Raw genomic sequence first — 17,266 nt, forward strand, 5'->3', positions numbered from 1 at the left:
TTGAATAACTTGATGTAAGGACCATAGCCCTTTGGTGGCCCAGCGTTTGTAGCCTAGGGTCACCAGGCCTGGGGCAAAATCTGGATTATCATGAATTGGGACAATCAGACCTGGTGAGCCTTGAAGATTATATTTTAAATGGCAAGAATCCCAAACCAGTAACGTATGGTATATATAAGGAGATAAGTATTCTGAGTGTGGTGGTCTATGTTTTTTGGTGAGCCATGGTAGCCCTTGGACCCCAATAGGATAAGTGAGATAATGCTCAATTTCAACCCATCTATGAGTCCCTGTAGCCGAGTTCCATTGGACCAACTGTGATAATCAGGCTGCCAGATAGTAGCTTTTAATGTCCGGCAGTCCCCACCCACCCCTGCCTTTAGACCTGGCCAATATAGCTGTTGAGATTCTAGCCCTCTTGTTTTGCCATATAAAAGATGTTACATAAGATTGAAAGGCTTTTATTTCTTTCTCTGGTATTGTAATGGGCAGTGCCCTAAACAGGTATAATAGTTTCGGTAGTATTTGCAGCCCCTTTCTAACCAGATTTGTTAAGCTCCCATCAGCAGTACTGATGCATGCGGAAACTCCCATGCCCTAGGAAGAGACTATTTTATGTACTGTGCCAGACAAGACTCAAGAAATCAGACCTCAAGAATAGAACCACCCTTGTCACAAAGCACATTAATGAAAGGTATAAATCAAACCTCCTATTTAGTTTTTAGTTTCAAAACATGGGGGTGGTTTGGGAAAAAAGAACAGTAATTGCAGGTCATTATTATGTTGGCCTATTAATATTAAGTAATTTGATGGTGTGGGCACAGGAAATGCTGATACCTCCTGTGGTGGTGTCATTTAAACCTACTTCTGTCAGATCAGAATTTGCTATGAGGCTTAAATAAACATATGATAGGAAAGCTTGCAATTACTTTGGTTCACATGCAGTGTAAATCAGATATTACAATTATTAGAAAAAAATATACAAAGGTCCTGCAGACCGTCCTTTTTTAAGGGGTCTTTTCATTCCTTGACCTCCTCCTCTCACTGAGCACTGGATTTGCTGGCACTTAATTAAAACTGAATGGGAGGTCTTACAAGTCCCCTAAAAGTCAGAGAGTGGATATTGATTGAGGTTCAACCCAATCCCTTTATTATCCCTTTATACTTTATGCTGTAAAGGTGTTACTGAGTTCTTGCAGGGCCATTATCTTTCCCCCTATGTCTGTGGATAGCTGGAAAGGTACTCTGCATAGAAGTGAAGTGAGGTCCTACATGTCCCCTATTAGCCAGAGAGTGGATATTGATTGAGGTTCAGCTCCATTCCTCTATCCTATTATTTATGCTTTAAAAAGTGTTACTGAGTTTCTGGAGGGCCATTATCTTCCCTATGTTTGGAAGATAATGGTGGTGAATTGAGGTTCAGCTCCACTCCTCTATCCAATTATTTATGCTTTAAAGAGTGTTACTGAGTTCCTGCAGGGCCATTATCTTCCCTATGTTGGAAGATTGGAAGATAATGGTGGAAACATTCTGTACATGGAATCTTGGTCAATCGCCATCCGAATGTGTGGAGAAATAAGAAGCATACAGTATGTAGGCCACCTGTGATTGAAACCCTTTAACTCCCAACTTGGGAAATGCTATCATTCCCAGCAAGGAAATCCTAGATGAGCACTCATAATCTTGGATGCTGGTGTGCAAATGCAAAAGTAATCATTAGTTTTAGCAAAAATTGATTGGTTACTGTGAGTTACACCACCTGGTACAAACTTTGTTACTTTTATTATATTACACCTTGAAGCGACACGGACACGTTCCTATAAAAATCATAGAAATGTGTCCATATCAAGGAGGTCCTCTAATAGCCCCCAAAGCCACCCCAGCCCCATGAACCTTTGTTAAGCTGAAGATCTAATGGATCCTCTGCATTATTTTAATGACGTGGGGCTGGGGGCGGCACAATCCTTCCATAGGCTAATTACAATTACTTCAGCCTATGGAAGGATCACTCTGCCCCCAGTCCAGCATCACTAAAATAACACAGAATATCCTTTAGCAGTGTCAGAGGGTCAGCTTCACAAATGTTTGCGGGGCTGGGGCTGGCTTTGAGGGGGCTTTTAGAGGAAAATATTCGGCGTGCAGCAACTCCTTTATATGGACACGGTCCTATGATTTTTATAGGAACGCCTCGGTATCGCTCTAACTGTGAAGGAATGTTTAAATGTAATGATTGCTCCATTGTTGTTAGGTATGCACTGAATCCAGGCACGTGCTGCATGTGAGGTCAAAAATGTCAGCTTCTTTGAGTGTGTGTGGCAAAAATTCACATGATTTGCATCTGGTTTGCATCAAGCACTTAGATTCAGCCAAATCTGAATCCTGCTTAAAGGCCAAATCCAGAATTGAATCCTGGATTCAGTGCTTTTCTTATTATTGTTAATTATTTTCCCCATGAACAAAAGACACAAAAGTTTGCCCAGCAAAAGTTTGCTTAGCAACCAATGAGATGCAGGTGACCAATAAATGCCACCTACTTCATTGCAATTAGACCTTCAGCAAACATTGCACCTATTAGTAAACCAAAAATATAACCCACATTTTGATATGAGCTCATTCAGTTGGGCTTATGTAGAAAACATAAACTCTATCTGAACTTCCAAAAAGGAACCATTTAAACCATGTTAACCCTCCCTCACTTTGCCCAACTTTTTCAAAATTAAAAAAAAGGGGCTGAAGAAGGCTGCAGGCAGAGAGAATGGAAGCTAAAATTCAGCCCGAACCTGACTGTGGCTCGAGGACATACTACAGAAGTCGTCCGAAAACCGCCTGACCCGTGGGTCCCCCTGGCTTCGGGCCAGCCCGCACATCACTACTGTACATATTTTTTCCCTGTTGAACTCTGAAGTGGCAATATTTGCCTATACATATTTTTACACAAGCACAAAAAATAGATGCTGAAAATGTATTCTGTCTATTCTTCTAAATTGCAGATTGTTGTTTTATTTTTATTGAATTTGGAGAGTTTGTTTAGTAGAAATGTGATTAACTAGATTCTCTTTCTCCCGCAGTTTCCCAGAACAACCACAGAAAGTTGGAAATAAGAAAAGAACATAGATATTTCATCAAAAGGGAAAAGTATGTATGTTTAGCATGAGCCATATTTTTTGAAATTGTGATGAACCAGGGTGTATACTGCTCCTTTAAAAGGTTATGTAAAGGGAATAACATTGCACCAAGTCTAGCAACCGATTAAATGTTTGTATACTAACAGGTGAGCAGTGTATACCACCAACTGACTGGTTGGTATTGGCTACTGGACCTGGCACAAACTTTGTTTGTTTTGTTACATAAACATGAAACTTTTACTCTGCAGTGCACTTCTTCCTCTTTCGTAGAAAAGCAGCATTTTATTAAGATTCTTTCCTTTTCCTTGTTGCCTCAGTTTATTGTTACACCGCAAAGACCTAAAAGGTTTCCCTGTCCAAATACTTTATGTATGAATAATTATTTGAGTATAATTATTCCTGTTTTGCAGGAGGAAAGCAGTGACATGTGAAAGATAATCTCAGAGTATACGTCATGGTAATGCTGAGTAATGCAACCAAGACTTTCACACAAATGTTAAGGCAAGGCAGTCATATGACAGGGCAAGGTTTCAGATAGGGCCATGTTCAGCTTCCTTTTTTGCCTTTTTTCACTTTTTGGGTCAGGGCACACAGGCAAATTCGGGGAGATTAGTCTCCTCTTCTTCAGGGTGACTAATCTCCCAGAACTGTACCCCCTGCCTTCCCGCCGGCTAAAATGTAAATCACCGACTGGATGGCACTCGGAACGATTCGTTTTCCGAAGTTGCCCGAAGTTTCCTCGGGCAACTAATCTCCCTGAATCTGCCTGTGTGACACACAGAGCTAGTAGCAGTTACTTATCATGGCTACCAAATACACAATAGTGATAATTGGTTTAGCTACTGTAACTCACTACGTGTGTTTTAGAAGAGGCAATTCTTAGTATTGTTCATGGTAGGATATTTTGTTGGCATTTTGTAGCCAATTAGAACTACTAGTACCCAGTTTCTACCCTTGCACAGTATCACATACAGACACACACACTTGTCTCTGTTTTGATTCCCTTAATAGTTTATCGTGTTTATGAAGACAAAGTAGATTTCTTCTGCAGTTCATAAAAATTGCAGAAGTTGATGTTCATTAATACAGCAATGTATTTAAAGTAATTTTTCGCCATGTATATGTAACCCTTTCGACACCCCTTTGTCGATGTTACACTCCACATGTGGCGCTTACCTGATGGCATGAGGCAAACCTGAGCCACTCCACAGTGGTATTGGGAGAGACTGGGTACCTGGTACTTACTAGCACAGTGCCTACACCTAGTGGGATTCATGAATGCACCTACGGGTGGGCCCCACTAGGAACAAAATAATAATGCCCACACAGTATTGGTTAAACTGAATAACTCTTTATCTAAAATAAATGGCCCACTAATACATGCAGCAATCCTAATCGGTGGCAATAGGGCCTCACTAACTAACTTGCTAGCGCAATCTGTCTACCTAACTTAAAAAGGCCTTTAATGTCCATTCAATAAACAGTGTCTGTATCTTCAAGCGCTTCTTTTAGGTGCTTTACCTTTAAACAGGATACTCACTCCAAATCCTCTTCGGATGCTTTACAGTTTGTTATCAGGCGAGTCCAGCACATTCAGACATACAGTGCGACCGGCCCCTTTGGATGCTCACATTGGAATCTCCTGCTGGTTGTTCCTCCAGTCTGAATTCCTTTCACACTCTCTGGGGGCAGATCTGCTAAAGGGCAAAGTGACTAACGCTGGAGAAAATTTGCCAGCGTGACATCATTCAGGCACTTCGCCGATTTACAGGCACAGGCATAACTTCGCTAGCGATAGATACAGACGATAGAGATCATTCGCACTCTATGACCAGGCGAATTTTCAATCTGGCGAATGGACGTAACTCCGCAAATTCACTAAGATGCGAATTTTACTGAACGTTACCTCTTTCACCAGACTTGCCTTCGCCAGCTCAGACCAGGCGAAGTGCAATGGTGGGTGTAGGACTGCTTTAGGTGGAGCCTCTCAGCTCTCTGGTCTCTTTCTAAGTCCACCATGTGGTTTTCTATGCCAGGCTGTTCTCTTTTGCCAGTATCTGCAACTTTCTCTTCCTTCCAGCCATTCACTAGCTGCCGTGTCACTTCCTGCTGCAGATCACTGAACAGCTTGTTGCTAGGTAACAGCTTACAGCACACAGACACAGGTTCTGTGCTTGACCTCTTATAGGGATAAGTGCAATGGTCTTGTACTGATTCCCTACATATAGTTTTGCGGAAAATTTCTGCAGCAGCGAAAAGTTTAGCAGAAAGACACCAAAAATTGCCACATGGTCAGTTTTGCGCGGTAGACAAAAGTGTCACGGTAGTCAAAAAAGTTGCCCATAGACTAATATATTTTGGTAAAAAAAAGTTGCTGCGCCAAAAATGTTGCTGCAACAAAAATGTCGAACATAGACTTTAAAGTGTTTTGCGAATTTTTCGCCGTTTCAAATATTTTCTAGTAGTTTCACAAATTTTTTGTGAAACGGAACAGATTTGCTCATCACTATTTTCTACTTTTTTATGTATCAGAGACTGATACAAGGGATCATTCACCATGACACTCAACATAAGTGCTAGAGCACTAACCGTCATAAAATTGTTCCCCTTGGTGCTCATTCACATACCTCCCAACTGTCCCATTTTCTGCAGGATAGTCCCGATTCTGACAGCTCCTGAGTCTCTCTTTCATTTCCTGCACTAATGCTAGAAAAAGATACAAAGCTTCTGAAACTTCATTTTTACTCAAAACTGTCAAAAAATATTTATGCTAAACTAAAAGAACTCCATCTCCACCATAAAAAAAAAAAAAAAAAAGAATAATAGTGGACAAAAATGTGCATTTTAAACATCTCAGATAAAATATAATGGAATATAGGAGCAGTATAACAAAAAGGCACAGAGCAAATCTTTACAATAAAAATGTATACAGTCAGGAAGAAAATGAGCAGTATAGTAATATTTTCCAGTATCAGTAATCTGCAAATGTGCAAGGCCAAATGTATGGTAGGGATTCCTGGGAATTAGAGTTAAGATAGTGGCACAGCACTTTCTTAGAATCTTTGGACTAATGGTTCATCATCATTTGTCACTTACATAATAACATGCATAATAACTGGGTGTGATTAACAGGGCACATTAAGTTATTTATTGTGTTGTGGAACATCAAGAACTGGGGACCATTTCAGGTGAAAATAGTTTATTTGACACAAGCTCTGAACCCTGATCAAAGAAATCACAACGTTTTTATAAACTTGAGAACATATGACATATGGCATAAAAGGATGTTACTATTGCGAGAGCATAGAGATATCTCTTCACAGCACAGAAAAATAAAGAACTGCCCAAATAACCAATGTGATGGTCTTCCTCAATGTCAAGGTATTATTACCAAGGCTATCCTGAGAAAAGAATCCATCCAGGTCAGGGGGGCTCCCAGGGGAATCTACCTACACAGACAGAGCGGTGCCAACTCAGCCAGGCGCCCTATGCAATCTAGCCGGCCACGGCGCCGGCTGAGTGCGTGCTCTGGTGCGCATGTGCGAAACTGCGAAAGCACAATTACGAAAAAATATCCACGGCAGTCGGGGAGAGACAGGACCGGACAATGGGGTAGGCAACAGAGCAGGTAGGTGCCTCGCGCCCCCCCAGCTTTGTGCCCTAGGCACGTGCCTACTCTGCCTACCCCTAGTTCCGGCCCTGTACACAGAATTTAATTCTCTCTCAATAGCTTGTCTGCTTCTGAAGAATCTGCCAAAAGTTTGTTCCTACTGTATGTGCGACTTTATGGTTGCATAATCTAAATATAAATATTAATAAATGGGTGGACATGTTAAGCTAGAGCGTTTAACATCCCATTATACGTGTAAAGAAGTCATCGAGTTATGCAAGTTTAATTTTCATTACAGAATACACACCTATATTTACCCAGCTTTGTTTCTTCTGCATACAAAAAGTACACAGAGAACAGGGCTATACAGAAAAAATACAGAAACAACTTGTTTTCTGGAACAGTTAGTTCGTTTTTATTGGCATAAAACCTTTTTCTGCTTCAAACTAGAAAAGACAAAGTGAATTTCAGCAAAAGGTTTATATAATTTTAAGGCCTATTCCATCTAACATAAAGTTGATCCAGTGTGAACATACATGTTAAAACAGCTCAGATATGTAAACATTATATAAAAACTTAGCATGTATTCCAAAAATGTAATGCCATTTTAGGTAAAAGTAATTAAAAAACTGCTGTGCTAAACCACTTGGGGCAAAAAGTTTGTGTGATTGTTTTCTGATTGCCCCCTACATGCGTGGGTATTTTTCTAAAATAACTTACAGGGCCAGTAACATTAATTTTTTTTTATTTAAAAAAATCAGTTCTAAAAGCTACAACTAATGGTCATACCCTAATACATTTATATAATACCTTACATTTTTTTAAAAAAAATCCTTCTGCCCATTCACAATGGAAAAAGGCAATAGGGCGTCCAGCTCTCCACTGCGTGGTCTTCCCCGATGCTGTTCTTTCACACAGTACTCCCGCTGTAAGAAACTCAGAGCAGCCACAAGGTAAGTTGTAATGGCTGGGAAGAGGCAGAGCGACTGAACAGGAACAGCTTGGGAAGATTGGCTGCAGGGATAGAGGGAACGGCTGGGGAAGAGTGACTATGGTCATGGGAGAGGGACAGCTGGGGAAGATTGGCTGTGGGGAGAGAGAGAAATGCTGGGGGAGGGAAAGGAACAGAACGACTGGGGAAGAGAGGGAACAACTATCATCCAGAGGAGCTTCTCTGGTGTCTTGGTTAATGTGTGATGTCACTTCCGGAATTGACGTCATGAAACAGGAAGTCGGATCACAGCTGCACGCACGTAGGGGAGAAGAAGGAAAAAGAAGCAAGAAGATGGCGGGAACCCCTTGGACACCGTGGGACAGCGCCAGTTTGAGTTTTTTCTGATGTCTTACACAAATGCCAAAGAGCAGCATATTGGAAGTAAGTAATGTATAGTGATGGGCGAATTTATTCACCAGGTGCGAATTTGCGTAGAATTCCTGCGATTCGCTGCAAATTCCCGCGATTCGCCGCGGGCGAATACATTTGCGAAACCGATGCGAAAATTCGTCGGCGTCAAAAAAAAGGACACCGGCACATTTTCGTGAGCGCCGTTTTCCGAATTGTTCGACGTTTTGCGAATTTCGTGGGAAATTTGTGAATTTTTCGGCAAAACGCTCCAAATTCGCCCGTCACTAGTAATGTATATTAATTCTTTTTTATTGTGCCATTTAAAAATGGTGTTACTAGTGCTTTAAATATATCATGCTAGCCCCTTTGATCACTGCATGCTCAAAGAAAAACATTTTTTAAGTGCTTTAACTTCATATGAAAACACTTTTAGTCACCAACTAAATCCTTAATCACTAAAATATATATTTTCACTGATTCCATTTATTGCCAGTTATTAATTTTATCAACTTACAATGTTTGACAGATCTGAGCTGTGCTCGACACTCCTTTGACTAAAAAAATAAACTCGAGTAGAGAAGCCTGTCTCATGTTCAGATTTGTTTTTGCAATTAATATTTCATGTAAGTTCACTAAAGCTGAGCACTTACGATAAAAAGGACCAGTAGAAAACACTTCAGGCTGTGACACAAAATAAAAGCCACAGTTTAATTAGTTTCTACGGTGCTATTCTGTAAGTGGGTTTGAAAAATTCCAACATAAAAGGCTCTTATTTAACTTGCCAAAATTATATACATCGATATATGTGCACCTTGATCAAACAACATGCTAAAAATATTTTTGAAATCATTCTATTTATCCTATAATTCAACATATATTTATATTTGTAATTATAGGTAAAACCAGATACTGAAAGTGCTTTATTTTTGTCTACTTGGCTATAATGTGCATCTGCAAAGATGGTCACATATCTGTCTTTTACTAACTAAACAAACCACACTCATTAATTCACTTTTATTTTTGGGTGTATCCTTGATTTTGCCCTATCCTTTATTCTTTATATCCAGTCACTTACTAATTAATATAACTTTCACCAATGGAATATTTTCAAAAACACCATAATGTATCAACCAAGATGACACCAAAATGTGGATTCACTCTCTCTTATCATATCACACTGACTACTGTAACTCTCAGATAACTGACCTTTCCCTCCCTCCAGAGACTGTCACCTCTCCAGTGCATAATGAATACTGCTGCCAGGCTCATACACCTCAGGAACTGTTACTACACTCCAGTCTTTTCTACTACCTTTCATAATAAAATTCAAACTAATGACTGCAGTTAATGAGGTTGCAGAACGTAGCTCCATAACGGCATGTTATGCTCCATTACTGATCAACTGCTCAGCTTATCTCTTGTTACCTTCTCACACATACTCGCTTTGCAGGTGCTGCACCATTTCTCAGGAATTCTCTACCTTGTTCTGTCTAATGTTCTCCCAATCTTTTAAAAGTTAAAAGGATTTCAAAAGATCTTTTAAAACACATTAAAATAAGCTTGTCCTCATCTAGCTTAGAATAGCTTAAGTGTGCACTATAGGCAATGTTCTCATACAGCCATACAGTATAGTTTTTCATAATTGGATCCTCTGTATACAGTTCTTTTTTTTAACTACTAGCCGTTATGATGTATGGCGCCTTGATCCCCACAACAACGTTAAAAAAAACAGCAAGCTGATGTGGAATTATGAAATGGTGGGGGTCTCATGGTAAAGTAAGTAGTTGGCATATATACAGTAGTGTGTCATGGTCATAAATACATAACCAAATATGAACATTTATGTTTTATTTTTAAACTAGGTTTTCTTCATCTACTTTAAGGACTTGAAAATCAGGTGATGTTTTAGGTTACATTCACTCAATTTCAGTCAAATTCAGCCACTTTCAAGCACCACTTTCGCTTTATAGACGATTTGTTTGTACTATGCACTGGTTCTACAGAACAGTTCTGGACAATGGTCCAGGAATTGAACACACTCCCTTTGACCATTCGTTTCACAGCCAACATTGATGAATGTTAAATTTTTCTTAAATCTCACATTAACTTTGTCTGGATCTAGACTTTCAACAGCCACATACAGAAAGGATACTGGGCACAATACTACACCGCACCTCCTGTCATCCTCCCCACTTGTTACACAGTATTGTTACACAGTAAAATCTCAGATGCTTCAGTGAGGAACAATTCAGAACCAGACCAGTTGATGCAACATCACTGGCGAACCAGCCGAGATAAAACTTACACAGCCCTGCAGTTTAATGCACTTTGATGCAGTGTGGTCTTTGGTCACCGCATATGGATATAGGTGCCCTGTTATAGCACCCGTTCACCAGCCTGGCATATAATATAATAGTAATAAATAGTAATAAAAGCAATACCTATACAAATATTGGGAATGTATGCTCTTATCTTTTGGCCTGTGTCATAAATATTACCTGGCAAGTTGCTAACCCCTTGAGGATGGTGTGTATGGTGTATATGGGAGTTGTATATAAATATATATATGTGTGTGTGTATATATATATATATACATACTGTGTGTGTATAGTGGTAATCACCTGAGCAAGATGACGTGATCTGCAGCAAGTAGGGGATTAGATGGCCACCACATGTAATAGCCATTAAAAAACACAGGACTCAATTACGATTGGTATGCTAAGTTGGCTGTTGGCTGTTGCTTAATTGTCTGCTTAGATCTCCATTTACCCTGTATTTGTGCTAAAAATTATATTTTGCTTTATACTCATTTCTAAAACACACTAACAGGTACGTAACATTATGAGAGAATCTCCAGGCATCTCTGTATTCCTACAAAATAATAATAATGAATGTATATTATAGTTCCTATAGTTACTACTGCTTGCACTATACAAGAATGCTATACCCCAACCAAACCTTGCTGTTTGGCGTATTCTAGCATTAAACATTTTATGTTATTTACCAAAGGGAGTTATACAGCACATAGCTGATAACATTATTCTTTATTAAAAGTATACTGTCATGGGAAAACATGTTTTTTTCAAAATGCATCAGTTATAGTGCTGCTCCAGCAGACTACTGCACTAAAATCCTTTTTTCAAAAGAGCAAACAATTTTTTTTTATTTATTTATTATTTTATATTTAATTTAAAGGACCAGTAACATCAAAAAACATTTTTAAAAAATTCGATACTACACATCAAAAAATAAACACCAAGACAAATAAAACTTTAAAATTGCAAAGACTTTATTAAGAAATAACTTACCGAAACTCCACTTCCTGTCTTGTTCAGAAAAGGCCAAAGGGCGACCATCCATTGTGCGGCGCTGGATTTCTCCTCCCTGGCTACTGACAGCATCACATCAAACTCTATGGAGCAGTTGGAATTCTTCTGGCACAGTTGTTCCCTGTCGATATATCTCCGTTATCTTCCCACACGGTGAGCAGAGGGAAGCTGCATGGCGTTCATCTTGTACCAGACGGACTCACAAATAACCCTCCACTCTCCGAATCACTCTCGAAGCCTTCGGGGTATCTCTTGTATGTGCAGTGCCGCCCCCCAACTTGCACACAGAACCGGCTACACAGAGAGGAGGATTTTAATCCATCGATCGAACGATTTTTCTTCAACCTAAAAATTGTTAGAAAGCCTATGGGGACCTTCCCCATAGGCTAACATGGCACCTAGGTAGGTTTTAGGTGGCGAAGTAGGGGGTCGAAGTTTTTTTTAAAGAGACAGTACTTCGACTATCGAATGGTCAAATAGTCGAACGATTTTTAGTTCGAAACGTTCGATTCGAAGACGTAGTCGAAGGTCGAAGTAGCCAATTCAATGGTCGAAGTAGCCAAAAAAACATTCGAAATTTGAAGTTTTTTTTCTTCTATTCCTTCACTCAAGCTAAGTAAATGGGCCCCTAAGTATTTGACAACTTACTGAATTTATGCATATAACATGCCTTTAAAATTCTAAATGCAATTGGTATTCATTTTTCCAGTACTCAAGCAGCTCACTCTCCCTAGGGTATAAGCAGAATTAGCAAAAATTGTACTAATAACAGCTAGGACTAGAGCTTGAAACCTACAAACACTTCAGTTTTCCTTATTCAGGTATATCTTATTATTTATGAATGTCTAGCATGTAAACCAGTCTAACTAAGATTGGAAAATCAAGGACTTTTTAGTCATTTATCTATATTTCAAATATATTAGACTTGGCATACTCCAGGAAAAATAAAAATTGCAATGTGATATTGCTTCCCTTGGGAATATTTTAAGTTATATTCAAATAAATGTATATATCAGGTTCAGATTTATAGGTCACAGAGACAAGGGCCTTCAAGAGCAGCAGGCTCGTTTATAAGTGCAAGCACAGGTGCAGCATGCTAAAATGGAGGCATAATTACACAGATTAACAGTATTCATAAAATGCACACACAGGAATAGATGCTGCATTGTGGAAAAAAACATTGCATAATAAGTACTTGCTAAGTGCTTTCCTATGATAATCCCAATGTAGGGACTAAAATATAACACTATTGAGTGTTGATCAATTTTGACTATTCGGTCATACACAAGACAGCTGTGCATTCTGTGGAATATTTCCATTGATAGCTGCGTGTCTGAGCTTTGGTCTTACTAGGTTCTGCTTTGTGCAGAAAGAGCAGGCAGGATGTACAGGCAAAATCAAAATCTTCATGTGGGCAGCACTCTGCTTGTGAAGTTTGCTTGGGTGCAGGGTAAATAGACTAAATATTGAAAAAATGACCAGCAACTCTGAGATATTGGTGAATTAAAGTGTATTTAAGAATCACATGAATATATATATCTATATATAGTTTCCTGCAGGCAGCCGCACTCAGATCCTGATTTCTTAGATGTGGGTGCTGGTTCAAATATTATGTATAGTTTTCAAATAGAGCCGCACTCCATAATGCACATGGAGTGCAGCTCTATGTGAAAACTATATCTATATATCTATATATCTACAGTATATATATATATATATATATATATATATATATATATATATATATATATATATATATATATATATATATATAGGACCTTAGTGGGGATATTTTCAACTATATAAGGCCAATACAAACACATACAACTAATGATTTAGTTGGCTGTTCAGTGCAGGAGATCAAAAAGAAAGTTGGGACATTTCAGTAACAAACCCGGGACTGCGGGTTGAGCTGTCAAAATCGAGACTTCCCATGAAAAACAGGACAGATGGGAGGTATGCAGTGATGTGCGGGTCAACTTGCACCTGACCCTAACTGGTCTGCTCCCAATCTGCACCCATTCCAAACCTGCCTGGCCCTTCTACTTATAGACCTACTCCCGCTAGGCCATATCTGACATCATGAAAGGGGGCAGGCTGGGGCAGGTGTGCCTATAAGTAGAGGCTTGTGGAAGAAGAAAGCAGCACAGGAAGGTTGCAGGCAGCGAGAACAGAAGGAAGAGCTCTACCTGAACCCGTCTGCAACCCGCAAACTGTGTGAGGATGTTGGCCCGAACCAGCCAACCTACTGGTCCTGCAGGTTTTGGGCCGGCCCACATATCACTAATGTCTAACCATAGCTTGCCCATTGGGTTTTCATCAGTTGATGTACATGAATTAGTAACAGAAAATGTAAGGCTTCTATTCCAAATAAAATGGGGACTGTTGTAGATGTAGTATAGCCATTCAAGCAACATTAACAGATTAGCGAAGCAAGGTAAAAGAATGATGATATAACAAATATGCAAATAATAAAACATTTTCATGTAAATGTGGAGTACAATCTCTTATTGAATTGAACAATTAAATCATCTATAAACATAATAATTCAGACCCCCTACTTCAGACAAGTAGAATTTACCAGGAGTAGGTTTATGGGGGACTTGTTTAGATTGTTAAACTTGTGCACAGTACACTGAAAGTTGTTTGGATCAACTAGGGATTCATCTGACTCTACTCACGACTAGAATCCAGAAATACTCGGCAGTTTGACTGATGAAAATAGAAAACAATTTTCATATTTCCTTTCAATCTAAGGTACTTAGATTTTCTAAACATACGTTTCTTTATTTTTTCTATATTTATATAATATTTTTTTAAATATATATAAACCACATTTAATGTATTTTCTGGAATGAGAAAATAGTCACTGCTAGTAACTGCATGTCTTTTCACTTCAGTCCAACCCTATAATGACTACTACACCAGTCATTTTCATTGTGAGGCCCTGATAACAATGACAGCTGTCAACAGGGACAGCAGCAAACATTCTTATGTAGTGACAGGCATACATTTGGCCTGGTTCAGTAACCCATAGCAACCAATCCCATGTATCAATGAAGTACACTAGCAGTAAAAGTTAAATGTTGATTGTTTGCAGTGGATAATTGTAAAATTGTAAATTGTAAAATATTGAGAATTTTACTACAAAAGTCTTTAACTGATGAAACGTGTTACATGTTAATGCTGCTCTCTCTCTACATCTCTATAGTTTGTACATAATAACTTGTATAACATTGCCCCATTTTGATAGGCTGACACACCTTTCTGCATTTCACTCAACATCCTTAAGCAGATCTTTAGGAAATGCTAATTTCTAGGAGTACAGTATGCATGGCACGTTCGCAACTAAAACTTTGCACAAAATGTGACACAAGAAGAAGCTTAGCATGGGGTATTTAGCAAAGAATGAAAGGACAAGGGGCTTAATTTATTAATACCCCAGGTACAAGTACTTGAGCACACCACAGAGCTTGTTTGGAAAGTAATTGTTTCAAGGGCATATCTGTGCTGTGCACCTCACACCAGATTAAAACTCTGGAGCAAGGAGCAGGGCTCAGTAATGGTGGGTTTAAAGGAGAAATAAACCCTAAAGTTAAAAAAAACCATACCCTATATAGACCCCCCTCTGTCCTAGCTTAGCTGCTACACCTGGCAAATACCCCTAAGTCTTTACTTACCCCTCCATGCAGATTATGTCCAGCGGAGTTCACGGAAGCCATCTTCAGTCGCTTCAGTAATCTTCAGAATGAGTCTGGCGCTTCGGCAATTTTTGTGAGTTTCAGTGCATGCGCAGTTGTCACAGAACAGAAAATTGCTCCAACTGCGCATATGCTGATACGCCGGCCTCATTCCGAAGATTATCGAAGAGAAGAAGATGGCTGCCGTGAACTCCGCTGGACATAATCTGCATCGAGGGGTAAGTAAAGAGTTAGTGGCATTTGCTCAGGGTAGGAGCTAGGCTGGGGGAAGGAGGGAGGGGGGTCTATGTAGGGTAGGGGGGGGTAGAGATTTTTTAACTTTAGGATTGAATTCTCCTTTAAAGGGGTTGTTTACCTTCCAAACACTTTTTCAGTTAAGTTGTTTTCAGATTGTTCTCTAGAAACAATTACTTTCCATTTCTTATTTTTTACCGTTTTTCAGAAATCTAAGTTTAAAGTTTTATGTTCCTGTCTCTGGTGTTTGAATCTGGCAACTCGGTGATCCAGGAGCCTCTGAACCATTACAATTTGCTACATTTAGTTGCTACAATGAGTTGATACATTTCTCAGCAGTATTTGCAGAATATTAACTATTGTATCAACAGCTGTCTTTGATGAAACCTAGCTCAGCAGCGATGAAGATAAGAAATGCATCAACTAAATGTATCAATAAAAAAAAGTTTAGAGGGTCGGTGACTCCGCTCCCAGGGCTGCTTTAAAAAAGTGAAGAATAACACTTTACACTTCAATACTAGAAAAACAGTCACACGTAAAAAATAGAAAGTGATTGGAAAATAATTTATTTCTGGTGAACTATCTGAAACCAACTGAACTGAAAAAAAGTGTCGGAAGGGTAACAACCCCTTTAAGACAGCCCTGTCTTTACCACCTGCCATAGAACAGGTAGTAAAAAACAGGACTCCTCTGCACCCTGTACCTGCCAGAGCACCCTAAATCACCAGCCAGGGTTGAGGAATTTGCTGGTAAATTTATAATATTCTTTTGTTATTTGTTCAGCCCATCTACCCAATTAAGCCCTGATCTGCCCCAATTCTAGCTCCAGATTACTTCTCTGCATGATGGCCAAGAATCTGCTGCAAGTCTCACCACTTTTCACAATCGATCTGCCAAATTGCATCACTGACCTGCTCATTTGCGTCATAGTTTCACCTCTTACATCACTAGCTCACCAACCCAGACTGGTAACTTTATTTTTAAAAGGTGTCACACCACCCACTCTTTCATGAATACAGCCAGTGGGCCACCAGGAGAAAACCAGGTGGACCCTGCCACCCCAGACCATCTGCTTCCCTTGCTGGGAGATATGGTTGTTGCAGCGACAGGCAATGGCAAGGTTGTAAAATGACATGGCTCTGAGGTACATGTTGAGGAAGGGTGTGTGTGGCAGTGGAATACATGGCAATGTTGGGGCCTTTGAGGCTGGGAAGGTGACAGCCCTGGTGGGCCCTGGACACCCAAGTGTGACACTGAATACAGTGCATGCAGTGTTATATTGACTTGAGAAGCACAGCTGCTGAATGATGGCTTGGGTGAACCCCTTTCTGAGTCCTAATTTGTGTTTAAAATATTTTTCAGAGAATTTTTTGGCTGTAATATATGCACACTGGTGATTATAACTAGCTACTGTAAATTGTATCTTGTTATTTAAGGCAGTTGTGCATTGACTGTGTATTTACTATCTTTATTTCAATTCCTGAATCCAGGGCCGCAATTAGAATTCACAGGGCCCTGTACAACAAAATTTTCCCCCACCACCGCACACCACAGTTAAAAGGCCACACAGACATCAGCGCTAAAAAAAGTGAACACCCTACACACGTTATAAAAACCCATTGATGGTCAGGGCCCCCTTATAAGTTAAAAAACTGTGGCACCAGGGCCCCCCATAAAAGTTTTTTAAAAAAACATTGGCGTCAGGGCCACCCATAAAAGTTTTTTAAAAAAAAAACATTGGCACCAGTGCACTCCATGAGTTGAAAAAAAGTATTGGCTCCAGGGCCCCCATAAAAGTTTTTTAAAAAAAACATTGGTGCCAGAGCCCCACCTTACAATTTAAAAAGAAACATTGTGGCCCCAGGGAATATTTTTTTAAAAAAAAAACATTGGTGGCAGGGGCCTATAGAGTATTTAAATAA

Source organism: Xenopus laevis, chromosome 1S (assembly GCF_017654675.1).
Source record: "Xenopus laevis strain J_2021 chromosome 1S, Xenopus_laevis_v10.1, whole genome shotgun sequence".
Lineage (NCBI taxonomy): Eukaryota > Metazoa > Chordata > Amphibia > Anura > Pipidae > Xenopus > Xenopus laevis.